The sequence below is a fragment of the Monomorium pharaonis genome, chromosome 10, assembly GCF_013373865.1.
Source record: "Monomorium pharaonis isolate MP-MQ-018 chromosome 10, ASM1337386v2, whole genome shotgun sequence".
NCBI lineage: Eukaryota > Metazoa > Arthropoda > Insecta > Hymenoptera > Formicidae > Monomorium > Monomorium pharaonis.
Genome location: NC_050476.1, coordinates 4,017,459 through 4,034,830, shown reverse-complemented (window position 1 = coordinate 4,034,830; position 17,372 = coordinate 4,017,459). Strand labels below are relative to the sequence as shown.

General features: G+C 42.7%; 1 protein-coding gene across 7 annotated transcripts in view; it reads right to left on the bottom strand.

The window, feature by feature from the left end:
* LOC105830822 overlaps positions 1–17,372 on the bottom strand; it is a 232,470-nt gene that overhangs the window by 142,243 nt on the left and 72,855 nt on the right. The window contains exon 1 of one of the 7 annotated variants that reach the window (XR_004964780.1): positions 584–11,295. The exons of the other annotated variants lie outside the window; for them this stretch is intronic. The gene's annotated coding sequence lies outside the window, so the exon portion shown is untranslated. Of the gene's footprint in view, positions 1–583; positions 11,296–17,372 lie in introns of those variants that run through there. 7 annotated transcript variants of the gene reach the window in all.

The window sequence follows — 17,372 nt, the reverse complement described above, 5'->3', positions numbered from 1 at the left end:
CACCGGGCATCTTGCGACGATACTCCCGTCGACAAATCGCGAACTTATATGTCCCGATGGCGTTTGCGAGTGAACCACAGTGATCGCGAACTCGCAAATCGCCAAGAAACAAGTGATGCGGAAGGATAACCGTGTCGAACGGAGGTGGGCCGCGACACGACGCGAACGCGGGAGAAGGTCAAGTACACACTGAAGTACGCCGTCGTACGCTGACTACGTCACAATATGGCCGTCACCTTGCACACGACGCGACGAAAATGTCACACGATTTTCGCACCAATTTCCCACAGACGAGAGGGCAGAGGGGCACGACCACTTTGCACGTCGAGTCGAGACATCCCCGGCGATGCCTTCCGCGGGGAAACGCGCTCTCGACCGACGAGAGGACGCGAGAAACGCGACAAAATTTAACCTCGCGGCACTAAAATGACGAGTCAATAGCGGCAACGCGACACTTTTCGTTACGTACGCCAGACACCGGCATCCCCGGCGACGTCTTCCGCGGGGAATTCGCTCTCGATCGACGAGGACGCGAGGAACGCGACGATATCTAACCTCGCGACACTAATAAGACTACTCTTACCAAGTAGAAAAATGCACGATCGCGAAGCGTGACCTTCCGCTTGCGTGTCGCCGATAGTACTGAATCGCCCGGCGAACCGTGGGAGGGGGCAAGCAGCGATTGATCTTAAGAATCGGAGGAGAAAATTCGTAAAAAAAAAAAAAAAAAAACTAGCGCTTCGGCTCGTGCCTAGCGTGTACGAAATAACGTGAAACCATGAGCTCTATTTTAAAGAAGGGATTAGCCACACATATGGCGAAGCTCAATGTTTTGATTAAAAAATTTTTCGCAATATATCAGAATTATATACACCGTACAATTTTATAATAATTTGAAACTGTATTATTGGGTCGTCTGTATTAAAAAGAAGTCAACTCTTGATTTAAATATAAAATCGGTCCAAAATAATAAAAAATGAAACATACACGGATTTAATTTGAATAATTTTAATAAAAGAAAATTAAAAAGCACAACTGACGAAAGATACAAATTATATTGCAAGAAATTAAATTTGTTTTCACAAAAATTTTCTCATTAAATTCTGGAACGCTAATTTTCAGAAAAGAATTTGCAATACTATTTTTAAAATAAAGGGTAAAATAATTAAGTTTTAAAAAATGTATAAATCTGCAGAATACTTGACACAAAGGACATATAGCCTTATCTATCATATTATTTAATTTCATTATGCACACATTATGCAATGTGGAATTCACGAATGTTTTATCAGAAACAAGACAGAAGAGAAATATTTATTTATTTATTTATTTATTTATTTATTTATTTATTTATTTATTATTGTATACGTTCATATATTGAAAAAATTAGCTAAATCTAATAATTCTTTTCGTATATTAATTGATATAACATTTAATCTTGAAAGAATAAAAAAGAATCAAATTATTCACTCTTAAATTGACTGTAAATTCCATGAGAAAAATTAGCTACAAATTCGAAATTAAAAATTAAACCATTATTTTGTTGTAAATCTATTAAATATTTTAATTTTATTATATTTAATTGTTACTTAGCCTCTCAATATAAGTGGTTGTGCCATTGAAAAAAACACGATAAAGGAAATAAATAATTAAAATATTTAACTTGGACGCACATAATTTTTCCGGGTAAATTTTCAACACTTTCAAAAATCTCCCCAAACAATCCCAAATACTCTAAAAAAAAAAAAAGACAGGATCCGGGGAAAAGAGGACGGATGGCAACCCTATTCAAAGAAAGCAAACGTCAGCTGTTTGTAAGAATAAAGATACGCTCGTCTGTTCGTCATTTCTGTCGTGACTGCTGATAAATTAATATTACGACTTTATCAGAATAATATCATTACATTCTTTAATCTTTAGATAACAAGCGTAAATCCGCAGAAATAAAGAAGACGATAATGATTCAAGAGCGACAGAAAAGACCAATTGTCAATCGCGATAAAAGTAGTTTCGCGAATCTCGGAAATCGCGTAGACGCAACTTTGTCTTCCTACCAAACCACGACCCTTGACCTACCATCCGTATAAGAAATTCGGGGGCGTCCCCGAAGTGGCAGCCGCTTGGAAATCGTTTGTTTTGCTGTCGCCGCGTCGTTTTGCGGTTGTCGCTCGTCTCTCTTCCGCGAGTACTCCGTTTTCCCCGAACAAATACTCCAAATAAATCACCGACTATCGTCTGCGGAGTCGGCCCCATCCTCGTCGACGGGACAAACAGTATGGAACGATCTCGCGCACGCGCGTAAATTCAGAACTTATGGAATGCGCTTTGAACAGGAGGTCCGATTCGATTGGTATTTCCCAGGCTGCATGATTCGCCACGATAGAAACGTTCGGCATCTCGCGTTGACGGTGACTATCTTTCCCATCGCCCAGAGCTCGCGCAATCGTCGATCGGATAATTATACTATAAATCAGCCGATAAATAGATTCTCTCAGATGCCCGCGTATCGTGCCGTTGGCCATCACCATCGTTGTTACTCGACGTCGTCGCAATCAAAGTTCGTTATTAGCGGGCACTTCCATGTAGCACGTTTGTTGCATTACACGCTTAAACGCGCTTCCTTTAATTTCTCCGATAAAATAGCGGCGATAAAAACGGCTTCATTTAGATTTTTTCGTTCCAAAGAAATTAGAAAAGGATCTTTTGAGATTAAATTCCGTCGGCAAATATCACTTTCGTCCTCGCTTTTGCGCACCGCGGGTTGCTATAGAAGTTTTTGAAGACACGCGATGTCGAAGAAAACTGGACGCGACCGTACCAGCTGGATGTAGAAGAGAGAAATGCAGAAGTGAATAGTAGAAGGTAAACGGCGGGAATGAGAAAAAGAGAAACGCCACGCGAAGTACGCGCAGAAAGAGCGAGAGAACGTCGCCTCGGCGGAGTTTCACCGCCACGAGAAGAGTGTACATTCGTTATCTGATCAGAGACTTAAGGCCTACCTTGAATGAGATGAATGCCTTTACGTGTCTCTTGCGCGCTTACCTAGGCGCATCCATTCGCCCTTTCATTTCAAGTGCTCCGTTGCCCTTTTCCGGGTGGCTGCCCTTTCTCCGCGGCCACCGTGATGTACCCATCACTCTTTCTGCTCACCCCCTCCCCTTCTTAGGCCTGTGGGCCTTATGACTTGTTGTTATATCGCACGAATAAAAATTTCAAACAGTCGCACGAATATAATCCTTCCCGATTTTCACGGCTGTGATAACGATGATAACAAACTATTATATTTCGATTTATTTTTTATTTTTCACGAGTATATAGTTATCACTATCATAAAAGTTCTCAATTTTTATTTACGCCTTTACATCTCGTTTAACTATTTAATTATTTTCTGCTAAAAAAATTGTATAATCAGAAAATAAAAAATCTTAGAATAATTTATAATTTTACTTTAGTCAATTCAATTATGCGCCCGTTATTAACGACAGAAATCGCTATCCATTAAGAACGTCACGTTATAACAACACACGAGATATTTATTCAGTAATCTAAAATGCCGATCGCTCAACACGTCGATACAACATCGACACCATCGCCGACAGGATGAGACATGCGGAACGCGACAAGGTGTCTCCAAACGAAAAGGACAAGCAGGATGAACGGTATGATCCTATGAGCTCTTCGCACGACGGATCGACGATCGGCGCTAATTTAACGAGGTATAAATAAAACCGAAGGGCGTGGAGGACCCGAGATGGAGAAAGCTGGAAAGACTTTGAGTAGGGTTCACGAAGGGACGAGGAAGGAGGATGGTTAGAAGAGGAAAGGACGCGTTCAGGAGTCTGGCGGCGAGATAGAGGTGGTTGGACCGAAGGCTGGTTAGCTGTTTCGGAATGACAAGTTCATTTTATTAAGACGCCTTCAGCCGCATTATGGTAGTCACGTGTTATTCGCGGACCTGCAGCCGACCGGAGTTACCCATATTCTCCGCGAGTCGAAAGCGTGTGTGCGTACGTGCGTGCAGGCGTGCATACGCATACCATCGCGACGACACGGTCCACGAGCGAGCAACTCGGGAACAGAAGGGAACGTATATGAGTGCCGAGTGTGAACGGATATGTCGCCTTCTTTGATGTCTCCGTTCTTCCCCCACCAACGATGAAAACGACGACGGAGACGGCGACGATGAGGGAGAAGAGAAGAAAGAAGAAAAACATAACGCGATGACGAAGAAAGCTAGCTGCTTTTCGCCTCTATCTTTTTTCCCTCATCTCTTTCTTCGATCCTCTCCTGTTTTTCTCTGTACTCTTCAGTTGTTCATTTATTTATTTCTTACACTCCGATGTTTGATGAACAAAATCGGTCTAGAATTATTATATTCTTTCATCACAAATAACGATTAGCACTTTTTACATTTAAAAAACGCAAGAGCATTTTAACTGTTAAATTTGATTGGTGCGAGCTGCCTTTCTCGCTAAAATAGTTAAAAATATTTAAAGTAATTTTAAGTGCAATAATATTTTTTAGAAAGTTACTATAACTGTATTCTTAAAATACCAAATTTTTTATCACATACTAAATTTTATAATCGCGTTATAAGTCTTAAAGATAAAACACTGGATTATTATAGTATTATAGCTATTCGCGTTTATATAAATTTCAATCATCTTGAGCAAATAATACCGTAAATTTAGAAATTAAGTGATAGGGTTTAAGATTTCATCACAAGCATTAAACGTCTGCGGATGATTGTCGGAATTATAAATTTCTTTTCGTGTTCTTAATAATAATATACGTTTAATATATTGCCATTCTAAATATTTGTGATTATTAGATATACATCTAATTCAAATTAATTTCACATATTCACCTTTCTACCATTTATTGAATTCACTTTAGAACGTTATTAATAGAAAAATACAATACAAATTTGTCCATACAATAAGATCTAAACAGGCTCTTTTACGAATAAAGACGTAAGGGTGTACCAATGGCAAAGATAAAAGTTTCAAGCTGATCTCCCTCAACAATACGTCTGCAAACGTGACTTCTATAAATAAGAAATTCTACCGAGTCATTCACAATGAAGCGCTTTTCGTACTTTATTTTTGCTGACCGATCATTGAAGTGTGTTCCTGAAAAATAAAGATGCTGTTTTCATCGTCAAGAGCGAATGATCATTTTTGTGGAAACAGGTTCCACTTTTCTTCTGATGAGTTAGTCGGTCGAAAGAAAACCGTGTAAATTCGCTCCCCCCCCCCTCCCTCCTTTACCGATTCTCTCCCATTCTCTCATCCCGCGTCTGCCTTGTCAGCCGGTTACCTCGGACATTCAAGCTGACGTTCGGATCGTATTGCGCTTGGAAGGACGAAGGTACCCGCACGAGAAAGCGAGCGGAAGATCCGTATCACGATCTTGTTGGGTCGAATGAAGAAATGTAAATGCCAATTAAACATTTTATTGATACGCTTACGTCTTGTACCCGCGTCTGTTTTCTTTTGCCCGCGTTCGAGGCGGCGATTGCGCGTCCGCGCGGACTCCTCTTCTTGCGGGCGCGCGTGTTTGCGTCGTTGAACAACGCGAGAGAGAAGGGGTTTGCTCCTCGAGGACCTAATCCACTCGTCGTTCGTGGTTAATGCCTGCGGGAGATCGCGAAATCGAGATAGAATCGATCGCGTCCGGCGGACGCGGGCGCTAATCGTGCGAAAACGAGATGCGGCCCTTAATCGGCGTGTCGACGGGCGAACGATACGAATATAATCCGGCGGGGATCGCGAAAAAGCGCGACAATCAGCGAGTAATGTTGCCGCATTATTCGCGCGACGCTGCGACTTGGAGCGGCCGATACGTTCCAATTTAGATACCGATCGGCAGACGAGATTGGTTCGTTAACGAGTGTTATGGAATTACACGCGGTCAATAATGTTCTTTATATACAATATAACGTGTGTACGCGCAAGTGTAGCGTGGAAAATAAATGTGACGTTGAGACGAGACTGGATGGGATAAAGCAGCACGGGAAGCTGAGGCTGTACCGTTTCCTTTCAGAATTAAGATCTATCCCTCGTGAAAATTACACCGCGCTCTCTTCGGCTTTCGCATATTCGTTTTATATTAAAAATAAATTCCGCACTTTTTCGAGGCGATCCTTATGAATTTCGGCGTCAACGAGTTTCGCCTCTACGTTGCGCCGCTTAAATACGCTCCGCTGAGTGATCCTCGCGCACAGGCGCTGTAATAATGGGGTTCTACCCTCCGTCAAACGGACAGACGTGATAATTTCATTTTCCTCACCCACGCATGAAGAGTGGGACGTGTCAGAGGTGTTAAGCGAACCTAATAATTCCATAGAGAATCAGAAACGCGCCGTGAGTGCGATAAGCACGCAACGCCCCGGCGACCATCACCGGCCCCGTGCAACGATATGATGCCGCGTTGCTTTTCATCATAGAAATACCATCGCGTTATCGAGGAGTAAATGCGCGTGTAACGTGTCAGTCAAGAAACCCGGCGCGGGTTGTCCGTAATAATAACGTAACAACGAAGAATCCGTAACAATGCCGAAGTGGCGGCGGCCTGCTATAATTGGAGGATGAACTTTCCTCAGGATAATTAGACGTTGCCACCTCGAGTAACCACGGGGATGCGGAATGGTGCGAGAACTCGAATGGACCGCATACACGCGCGCAGTCGGACGTGTTTCGACCCGCGTACGTGCAAATGAAATTGCTCCGCGTGTTCGCCGCGGAGGCGAGCAATGTCGGTTGTCAACCAAAAGGCATCGCTTTTTTACTCTTTTTTTTTTTTTTAATGTAGGGATCTACATCGAGAAGAATCGTACGTGAAGTCATCCGCATCCAACAGAAGCGATTGCGCTTTTGACATTAACGCTTTTGAAAAAGATGCCTCGATCGATTGTTAATTCAATCAGATTGCTCCAACGGCGCGCACCGCCCACATTGTCATCTCCACAGCATTCACTGTGTGTACCGTCACCATCATCTTCGTCAGCTCGATCAATGAAACCGATCTCAATATCATCTACGTCTACATCTTCGTCGCGGTCTTTGCGCCACACTTACGAGGACGAATTTCAAAGACTCTTTCTAGAATAATAAAATACCTAATATATACTCTGTCTCCGTTTTCTTTTGAAGAGTTAACAGTCCCGAAGAGTTTGTTTTGAGCGAAAACTAATCTTCTCACTAAAATTTTTATTTTAATTCTGCTTACAATAAACGCGTCAAATCCATTGACAAGGAAAACATTTTATAGTAAAAATTGCAATGGTGAATTGTAAGTGCGGACCAAAAAAACAATTATACAAATTTTTACTATGTTTTTCATTAAATTACCGCAATATTTACGCTACTTACAATATAATTCTCCAAAATTTCTTCTTATGATTTGTAGCTACTATATCGTACATAGTAATTTTTACTATAAAATTTTCTCCGTGCAGTAATAATTGTCGGGAATAATTTATGGACCCTTGTTAAACCCTTCTCTTTTAATTTTGATGAACAGGATGTCAAGAAAATATATATCTTGTCATTACATTATTTTTTTTAAATAAATATCAAAGAAAATGACATTTGCTTGCTGACATTTTGAATCTTTTCCATTTTGTAGCTGATCGAAGGGTGCCGTTGATGCGGCTATTTCCTTCGGATGCGAAGCGGTGGTGTATTTGTTTCGCGGTGGTAAACGAGCGTCTGCCGATAAAAATAATTCGCCGTGGTATGTTACAGTAGCGCGATGATTGTAATAATAATCATAGCGGCATCGATAACATCAAGCCGCGGGTTGATAGCGTTAGAAGCGCGCACCCGCTTCACGAGCTCATAACCTTTAGAGCGATACAGCCGTGGCTAGATGATACAAGATAACAGAGCATCACAGATAACGGTGCGGGACGGCCGCCACGACGAGAGATCTATGGCAGGAAGGCGAAGATAATCGCGGGACTATGGCCGGTGAGCGGAGGAGATCTGCCTGGTATCCGTTTACCGAATCCGTCGGATTCACGTGCAGGGAGGAAGTCCCAAACAACTTTGCGGTTCCCTCATGGCGAATTTATGAACGCGATTCCGACGTTACTAAATACATCCAGTGGTCATCGAGAGTCTCGTTTAGTTACGGCCAACTGCAGCTGGTTGAATGCCAATAATTCTGAATTTCAAAAGATTTATGGATACGTCTTTAATATTTTTTTTTCTGAAGCAGATTTTTATATAACAAGACAAATCCCGAAAAAGGATATCAAGCAAAAGTCTCAAATTGCTGTCAGACAATTCTCTCGATAACCGGAAGTGTCTTGAGCCATTAAAAGTGCACACAATAACGTTCTTTCGTGCGTTATCTCGAGCGCGACAAATTACGAGCCTCGACGAATCGACTTTCGGGCTACCATCGATGCCACTGCAGATTAGCGGACGCTATATATCTACATTCGCGATATACCATTCGTGATCTGCCACACGCACACGCGCATATACACAGATATACCCTGTGCCTCCTCGGGCACACGGGCGTGCATCACGAGGCCGTGAAACGGAGCTCTACGTGTACCACGAGTAACTTAACACCTTAACAGATATTTATGGGCTTTTGCTAATGCAAAAGATAAAAACAGCGATTTTGGTTGGCTCTCGACCAGCGCTGTGTAACATATATAATGCGTCATGTCGCACACGCGGAGGATACACGCGCGCCGCGTACACGACAATCACGCACTTGTTGATGAGAAGGAAAGGCTTGTATCTAGATCGAGTTTTGGTTGTAATACACGAGCGCATTTATCACGCTGTATCGCCGATGCTGAGAGTAAATTCCGAAAATCTCGCGCCACGATGTACGATACGTCTCAATTACGCCCGATAAAGTCTGATTTCTGTGGCGCGCGACGTGATTTTAAGAGGCTATAAAGTCGTTTAAAGTCTAAATGAATATTCCTGGAATACCTGAGAGAGATTTTCTCTCAGGAATTTTATGTTCGTACTCTACAATACATGTAGCATGTAGAGATATCAATTTTGTATATCCGTACTCTTTCTCGGAGAGAATAATATAACTCTCCAGGTTATATAAAAGCAAATAAAAAAATTTATAATGTCTGTGTAAAATTATTTACATAATTTCACAATGTTATATTTAAATGGGCTGACTAATAAACTACTAATAAATGTATTGCATCAAATCATAAATTTAATATCAAATGATGTAAATAAGAATCGTCTTCCCACAAGTCAGTACATATTTCTGTAAAATATATCATTATTCTTATCAACTGATTTGTTTGTTAGAAATAAAATTATATTTTGCCATGTAAATAAAGATTCATTTTTGTAAAATAAATTTAATTCCAAAAATAAATTTTTAAGTATCTTTTTCTCAGTGTGCAGCTTCGCTATATAATACGTTGTACAAAACACAAGCTGGAGTTTCCTTATTACAATTGTTTATTATGTTACGTACTTATGTGTGTCCTATGGTAATTACGGAAGCATTATGTAAATCACTAATATCACCGCTGATTAAATGGCGATTAAATAACTAAAAAACTTTACTACCGTCATCTCGGGGTATGCAAATGAGCAATAAAGTAACATGCAGTAGGACGTCGCAAAATATCGATGAACAATCGCGTGTAACCGCAAAGTTAAATGACAAATTTCTCTTCTCACGCATCTGTCGCATCGTTTGCTTTCACTTTCGCATCACGCAACCTATTTCCCGGGCCGTTAACGGCGATGGACGAGAATTATCATTGACGCGCGCGTTAAAGAACGCAGATGGAATCCGACGATAGGAGGAGGACCCCAAACAACGATGCGTCCGCAGGATTGAAAGAGGAACAGCTACGATCGTTATATGACAACATGAACGTGTGGGACGTCGTCTGCTGTCCTTCGCCTCGATCCCGCGATTTTCTCATCTTCTCTGGACCCTTCTGTCCAGCGCGAGACGTGGGATCGTACTATGTATTATATTTACTGACGTCTCTGTGACGCCGGCTGAGAAATGCCCATTGAAATCTCGCGTTTCTCCCGGAGTTGTCAGCGCGCGAGCGAGAGGACGAGAGAACGGAGACAGATCGGGGTGAAGGAACGGTGCACGGACCGAAGGCAAAACAATTGATGATAGCGCTGGAGCCCGACGGAGACGACGCGTCCACGCGCGCCGTCTTTGTGGGGTGTCTCACGACCGTGAACGGGCCATGACCCCCGGGGGCCGGGACGCTCTCGGCCGCGAGAAAAAGGCCCGCCCGATGGATATCTTAATGCCGCTGTGTGTATGCGTGTTCGGTATGTCGCGGTTCATCGCGGACTCGAATCGAAGCCGCGCGGCGGTATGGAAATGCAGTCTCGGGCAGGGTCACGGCGCTTCTCGGCGATGACTCGAATCGAGGCGCTTAGAGCGTTCGAGGAATGCGAAACGCAGCCCAAGAGCCCCAGGGAGAAAATGCGAAGCAAGGAAGAGATGAAGAGAGGAGCGAGAAACATACGCGAAGAGAGAGAGAGAGAGAAAGAGACAGGGATGCCTGCTTTGCCGTGCAAGTCGGGCGTCGCGAGAGAGGTTTTCTCAGCTCGGCGGTTAAGGAAACCGCTCGGAAACGTCACAGTGCCGTTGCGATCTCCAACGTGGTTCTCGACGAGCGAACGTTACGGTGCAGTCATGGATATGGAAATGCACTCGCGGGAGGTTACGGTACCTCGTCGGAATCGTGCCGCGGAATGGAGTCTTCGAGGGATCGGTGATGTGCGAATCGGAGCTACGAGAGTCGAAGAGACGATACACGACGTTGCCGCCCGGGTCGAAACAGTTAGGTCCTTTGGGGCCCCGACAGTCCCGACCGAAACCGCGGTCGTTTGAGGTTCTGATTCGTGCGGTGCGGCGCGGCGCGGTGCCATTGATCGAAAAAGGATTTCAAATGGGTAGCCCCGCAACATCCTTTTGAAGTCTTGACCAAATACTCCCAACCAAATACATACATATGTAGAGTGAAAGACAATTGAGAGAAGACGATCATCTCGCACGATTGTTACGCATTGCCGAAAGAAAGATGTATTGTGTATATGTAGAAGTATAGGAAACGTCGCGTATAGAATACACGAGCGAAGAATATTGTGACACGATTCTGATTCTTGGTCAGTGTAGTAATCAGGCTACAGTTGCTGTGCAATATGCTGAACGTTATCCACGCAGACGTCACCCGGATTTCACTTTTAAAAACTTTATAATTTTATAATTTGTAATCTATTTAAAAATAATGTAAAAGTTAGGCTCATAATTATCTAATAATATCAAAAACGATTCAATTTTATTTTTACAATTTTATTGAATGCTTTGTTAAAATGCTTCTATCATAAATTAAGTTTTTTCAACTTTAAGTATGGGGCTACATATAAAAATAAGAATCTTCGCGGAAGCAATTAAATTCTAAAAAGGATCCACGATAGTGTTCACCGCGCAATGACGCACATACTCGCGTCTATCGACGGATGCTTCGTCAGGTCCGCTTGTCAATTTCACGGTAATAAACCACGGCATCGACGACCCCGGGCGCGGCGAGGAACGCGTCGATGAAACGTTCTTCTCGCGTGTGTCATACGGTGCATCGAATTCTTCGGGTTCACCGTACGACCGCGCGTCGTCGCTACATGACCTGTGCGTACAAGCGTCCAGCTGCAAAATCTCACATTGGAGAGGAACAGGCGCGAGCCACGAGCCCGGGCACAAAACGAGGGAGGGTTCCTTGAGGAGCGGAGGAGCACATAAAATTAAGCCGCAAATAAAGTGAGCCCGCGGATTCCTTCGGAAGAGCTCGTACCGGCTTATGCCCACGGGGCCGTGAATCATCGCACCTAAACTAGCGACGTTTACTGTCGAGGATAACATTTGTCATACTAGAGTGAGAAGGCTATCGATTCACACAACGAGGAGTCGTCATAGGACGCGCGTGAAGAGTAGAGAAGGAAGACATGCCGGGATCGACGGAAGGTGCCGGCGAAAAGGGAGACGGGTAAAGGAGTAAGACGAATAGCGAGCTCGAGTTCATAGGCACATCCGCACACACAGGGCAAAACTCCAAAGCACCATCGTAAATCTCCTCGCCGAGCATTGCCCCGGGATCGTTGAATTAACGGGTCGCGATCGTAAAGCGCTACGCGACCGGGCCTCGTTGCGAGACGACGCGTTAGTAGCGCGAACAACGTGAAGGGTGACAAAGGGACATCTCCTACGAGCGAAGGAGTGATTCACGGCGCGCGCGGAAGAAATCCGATTTTCCTGGAAAACCGTCGCAATTGTCCGGCTTAGCCGACTGAGGCGCGGCCTCCTTGTCATCTTCCTTCGTGGTCAAGACGGATCGCAGCACAGGCGCACCCATTGACTGTCGTTCGTCTAATGTCAAGTCGCACGTTTTACACTCTTTTACTTTCAATTTTTTCGACAAAAGCATTGTAAGTGTTGTCTCATAATATCTCAAATAATATACGGTATTTTGTACTTAATCTATAATCAAATGAGAAATGAGTAAACGTAGTTAGAAATTATTCCACATTGATAATGAGGAATAATTTCTACATCACCAATATTTTCTTCTATAATAAAAAGTATAATAAGTCAAAAATTTAGTTTCAAAAATCAGATTAATCGAAGATGTTTCGAAAGATCACGGTACCAGCTTTCCGCGCTGAGACACTCAGTTATCGGTACATAAACATTCGTTCTTCATGTCAGCGCATCCCCGTGCGAGTTATACTCGCGTACTTTCTCCGCGTCGAGTGGAGACACCGGCACGCATAAAGTAAAAGCAAAGAGAGACGGAAAAAGAAATAGAAGGCCGACGCAGAAGAAGGGGAAGAGAAAGAACGGGGGTGAAGAAGGAGGAGTGCGGCGCGACGCAACACTCGGGAACATACGACGGAAGGAATGGAATATGATATAATGCAAAGGTAGAAAGAAACGACGAAAAAAAAAACGGAGGGGGGAACCGCCATGACCGGGCCCGCACGATGATGGGGGCAAAAGGGGGAGATTTAAAACCGCATGGACATTGTCATCGGACGCGCGGCTATAAACCAAGCCGCGTGCCGAGGCCGAGTTCGCTCCTTCCCGCCCGCTTTCGCTACAGCCTGGTGAACGGGGTGCTGGAATATACACACCCCGCGTTATATACACTCTCGATCGTCTTGCCATAGATCCATGGGGACCGGCGCTTTCCTACACGCAATATATTCGCGGTGCATTTACGATCTTGGCAGCCGGACTGGGACAAGTGTTATTTTTCATCGATTCGTTCGGCCATGCCGGCACCTTAAGTCCCGTGCCGATTTTCAGCCTGCCTGCGAGAGAAGATAGAACGGATAAAGGAGAGAGGAAACAACAAGGGAAAGAAAAGAAGAGGAACGAAGCAAGCGAAGAGAATGGAGAGAGCGCGCGTTGTAAGATCAAGGACGACGACAATCTGATCGAGATCTTAGTGATAATAACGCATTCGGGAGCGGCGGTGGTTTGAAAAAGAGTGATTTAAAACCGCGGGTGATACACTGAAGAAATAATTCTTTTGATATAACCAAAACTTGATAGTTTAAATCAAATATAATAATTTGGTAAAACTAGGATCTAATAAATATTTTGTTCAATTTTTCGAGTGATTTTCCATTCCAATAAGAATGGAAAATCACTCGAAAATCGATTCTATTAGAATACATTTTTTAATTCACTCTCTAATAGAGAGTTTTAACTCTCATTAAAGTGAAAAATTACTTGAAAAATTATAGTGTAATATTTTTACTTTACGAAATTTAGAGAGTTACATTATTACAAAATAATTGGCATCAGCTGACTTTACTAAAGAAGTAACGCTGTACTTGTCAATAAAATTATTGCAATGTAAAGTTATTCATTTTGTTGTAAATAAAACACGATAACCATATAAATGGTGTAAAAATGCAAGTTCTTAATAACAATTATGTCCCCCTTTTGATGATATGTATTGCTGAAGAGAATAAAGATTATTATAATAATTATATTACTAGCTTTAGCAACATTTGTATTTTTCATTAACTTATATAAAAATATTTTTAATACTAAATATCAAAATAAAGTACGAGTAATTAAAAATAGTGCCCGATTAAATTTATATTGAGCAAAAACTGCCGAGAGTGGTGTTTAATTCTCGAAATATCACTAAAAGTGAATGGAGGCGACTTTATCACGACGGCGTGACTGAATTTCGTGACCGGTAGCTAGCAATAGTTCCGGCGATTGCCTTGTATGCATTAAATGCAGCTTTAGTGACTTAAGACAACCGGTTTTTATGAATAAAATTACCAATGCGGACACGCTTAGTCCCCATATTTGTTTTCGGCAGCAAAAATTGCATTTCCTTATTGAATGAAATGCAATTAAATGTATCAGACTTTTGGTATTCTATCTCAGCTGATGCCGATTATTTTGTAATAATGTAACTCTTTAAATTTCATAAAGTAAAAGATAGATAAAGTTCCATGTTGAATGGATACGGAATACTCTTGCTGAATTACGATGTTTCTATCGTAAACGACAGAAATATTTCTGCGGCGGCTGTATCGCGCGCCTTGACCTCCGCGGGGAAAGGAAAGGACCCGCGGAAAGAGCATCGATTGGCGCGTTCACGTGCAGCACAAGCCGCTGCGGCCATAAAATAAGCGCATGGTTGGAATTATATGGAGGTGCGTGTCGTATTTATGGTATGCCTGGCTAGAACTATAACTCAAGACATCGCGCGTATGTTTGAGTCGACTGTATATGATGACCGGGGTCAAAATCGGCGATAATTTACGGTTACTTGGACGGGATTTTTCGACCGGCACGCGGGTTAATCTATCTCGTCGACAAAACGATAAGCGGCATCACGGAATCTAATCAAGGAAGAGAGAGAGAGAGGGGGGGGGGGAGAGAGAGAAATTGAAGAGAGACTGTTCGCTGATTGGTCATTGAAACACCGTTGGCTGGTACCTCGACGAGGCGAGAAGAACTTTGGATTCCTCGACTGGGCCCGGACAAAGAGCCTCGAGTTAGAAACGGGTAGTCTACGTGGCATTTCACGTTAATCCGCGGATACGTCACATACGTGACTGTAATCTCATCGCGAAACGACGCGGGTATTGTGCCGTCGGCGGGCCAGAGAAATAAGTGCATTGAGGAATGCCTCGCGCTTTGAAGCGTCCGCGCTTTTCAGGCGGCGTCTTAAGTGACGGATAATCAGGAACGCGATTCTCGGCGTTTCTCGCCACGGCGGAATTTCTATGTCTGACGTTTGCGCTGAGCTTACCACGTCTTTTCGGGTACGTAGGAAACGGTTGCGTGACACACGATATTAGACGTCACCTCGTTACCTGGAGGTACGCCCACCGGGATGCATGCTACAACGTAATGCTGCGTCGTCATGAATCCTATTCTCGCTACAAGCAACGAAAGCATATTGTGCGACGCGCAAAACTCCGCAGATATTTTAAGTAACGTTTATTTCTTTATGGATATCAGCTTTATTTACCGGCATATCGCTCTCTTCGCTTATGTTTAACTTAAATAGATAAACTAATCTTTATCTTCCATCAGACGTTTGAATTGGCATTCATTCTGTACGTAACGTGGGAATGGTTAACTGTTGGAAATTATCTCGTCGAACTGTGTCAAGATAGAACAAGGGATCCGATTGGATGTACGTTGATTGAGTACCGAAGCGGCGTTGTTGCCACTGTACGGAACTTTCACAGACACCGGTTTCGCGAAACTAGTTCGAGAACTTGAAGCGCGAAGTACGTCTCGAAGGCGTACAAAAGGCTGGAACTAGTAATACAATCCTATCTCGCACTTCGCCTTAATTATGTGACACACACTCTTAAGTGACAATTGAATTGTCGAAAGCTTCGACGCGCTTCTCGCGACTAGGAATACTAAAGCAAGAGGCGACAAGCGTGTGTCCCACACAATCGACGAACGCTTCGCACGACAGTTTTTATTCGATATTTTTCTCTTAGATATTACACACAGATAATGAAATGCCACGCTGGGTCCGTCGCGCGATGTCACTTCTCGCGACATCTTACACGCACAATGCTGAAGGGATCCGCGACAATATCTCTTGTTTGCTAATTGGACATTGAGGCATTTTTCTCGCGAGCGTTTCAGCCCTATGACTAGGTAACTTCAAGTACTAATACGCGAGCACAAAACCACCCACGTTTATAAGAACGAAATCCGACTATGTGCGCCGGTACGTAAGCGGGCACAGATCTCGAGTTATTATCTCCTCTCTCTCTGGACTCGTCGACCAAGAAAGCACCGTGAAAGATCGGATACTTCCTGCTATGTCTCGCCTTTGAAGGCACGGCTAGTCCGCGCGAAGTTATCGAACGATTCAATATCTCGCTGATACCTCGCCTAAGCCGGCTCTAATCGCAATCACGCGTGAGCGTTCGAAGGAACCGATGAGCCATCGTCACTGAAGCTAATTGAAAATGCGGAGACTTCAAACCGTCACCTATTATCCTCGCAAGAGGATATTGCGCCATCAGCGCGAGGAAGAAATTAAAATGTGAAGCAAAATGTTATTGTTCAATTAGATAGATATTCAATAAAATAAAAATTACAAGCAATACAGATGTTTTTGAAACTATTTGTTACATATACATTTATAACAATGATAATAAATAATATTGAAAATTGTACAGATTACAATCTAGTATCTTACCAATGTTTATACATTGAATAGTCGTAATGGTCAAAGAAAAAAAAGACATTTTATATTATTATAAAGCTTATCATAGACTTGATTCCATGGAGACATGCAGATATAGAGCGCTGACGCTCTACAAGTAAATTATGAAAGCTTCTTTTAAAGTTTAAATTGCTTGGTTGCATTACTTTTTTTTAGAATCGTAATGGTGTCGCGTGAATCTCATTTTGCGACCGTGATGATCAGACGAGAGGAATGTTAGAGATATACATATATATATATATAATTTTTCAGGTGTGATTATTATTTTATAATACGGTTTAAAACTTAGAAGGCTGTTTAATCACTTAATAAAAATAATTGCAGAAATTATTAAAAACGTTTACATTTTAAACATGGAATTATCTCAGTCACCTAAAAATTTTTATTAGATATAAATATTAAATTAAAGTTCATCTTTCTTTTAGACATATATACATCTGTCAGGCATAATCATTTGGAAAGTAATAAGATGATTGAAGATGAATGCAATAACATTTTCCTTTTCGAAATAAAATGATGGCCGGACAACAACAATCAGAGTGAATGCAAATCATTCGGCGTTGCTGCCTTCTTTTTGACCGCCATATAAGAACGGGCATTGTTC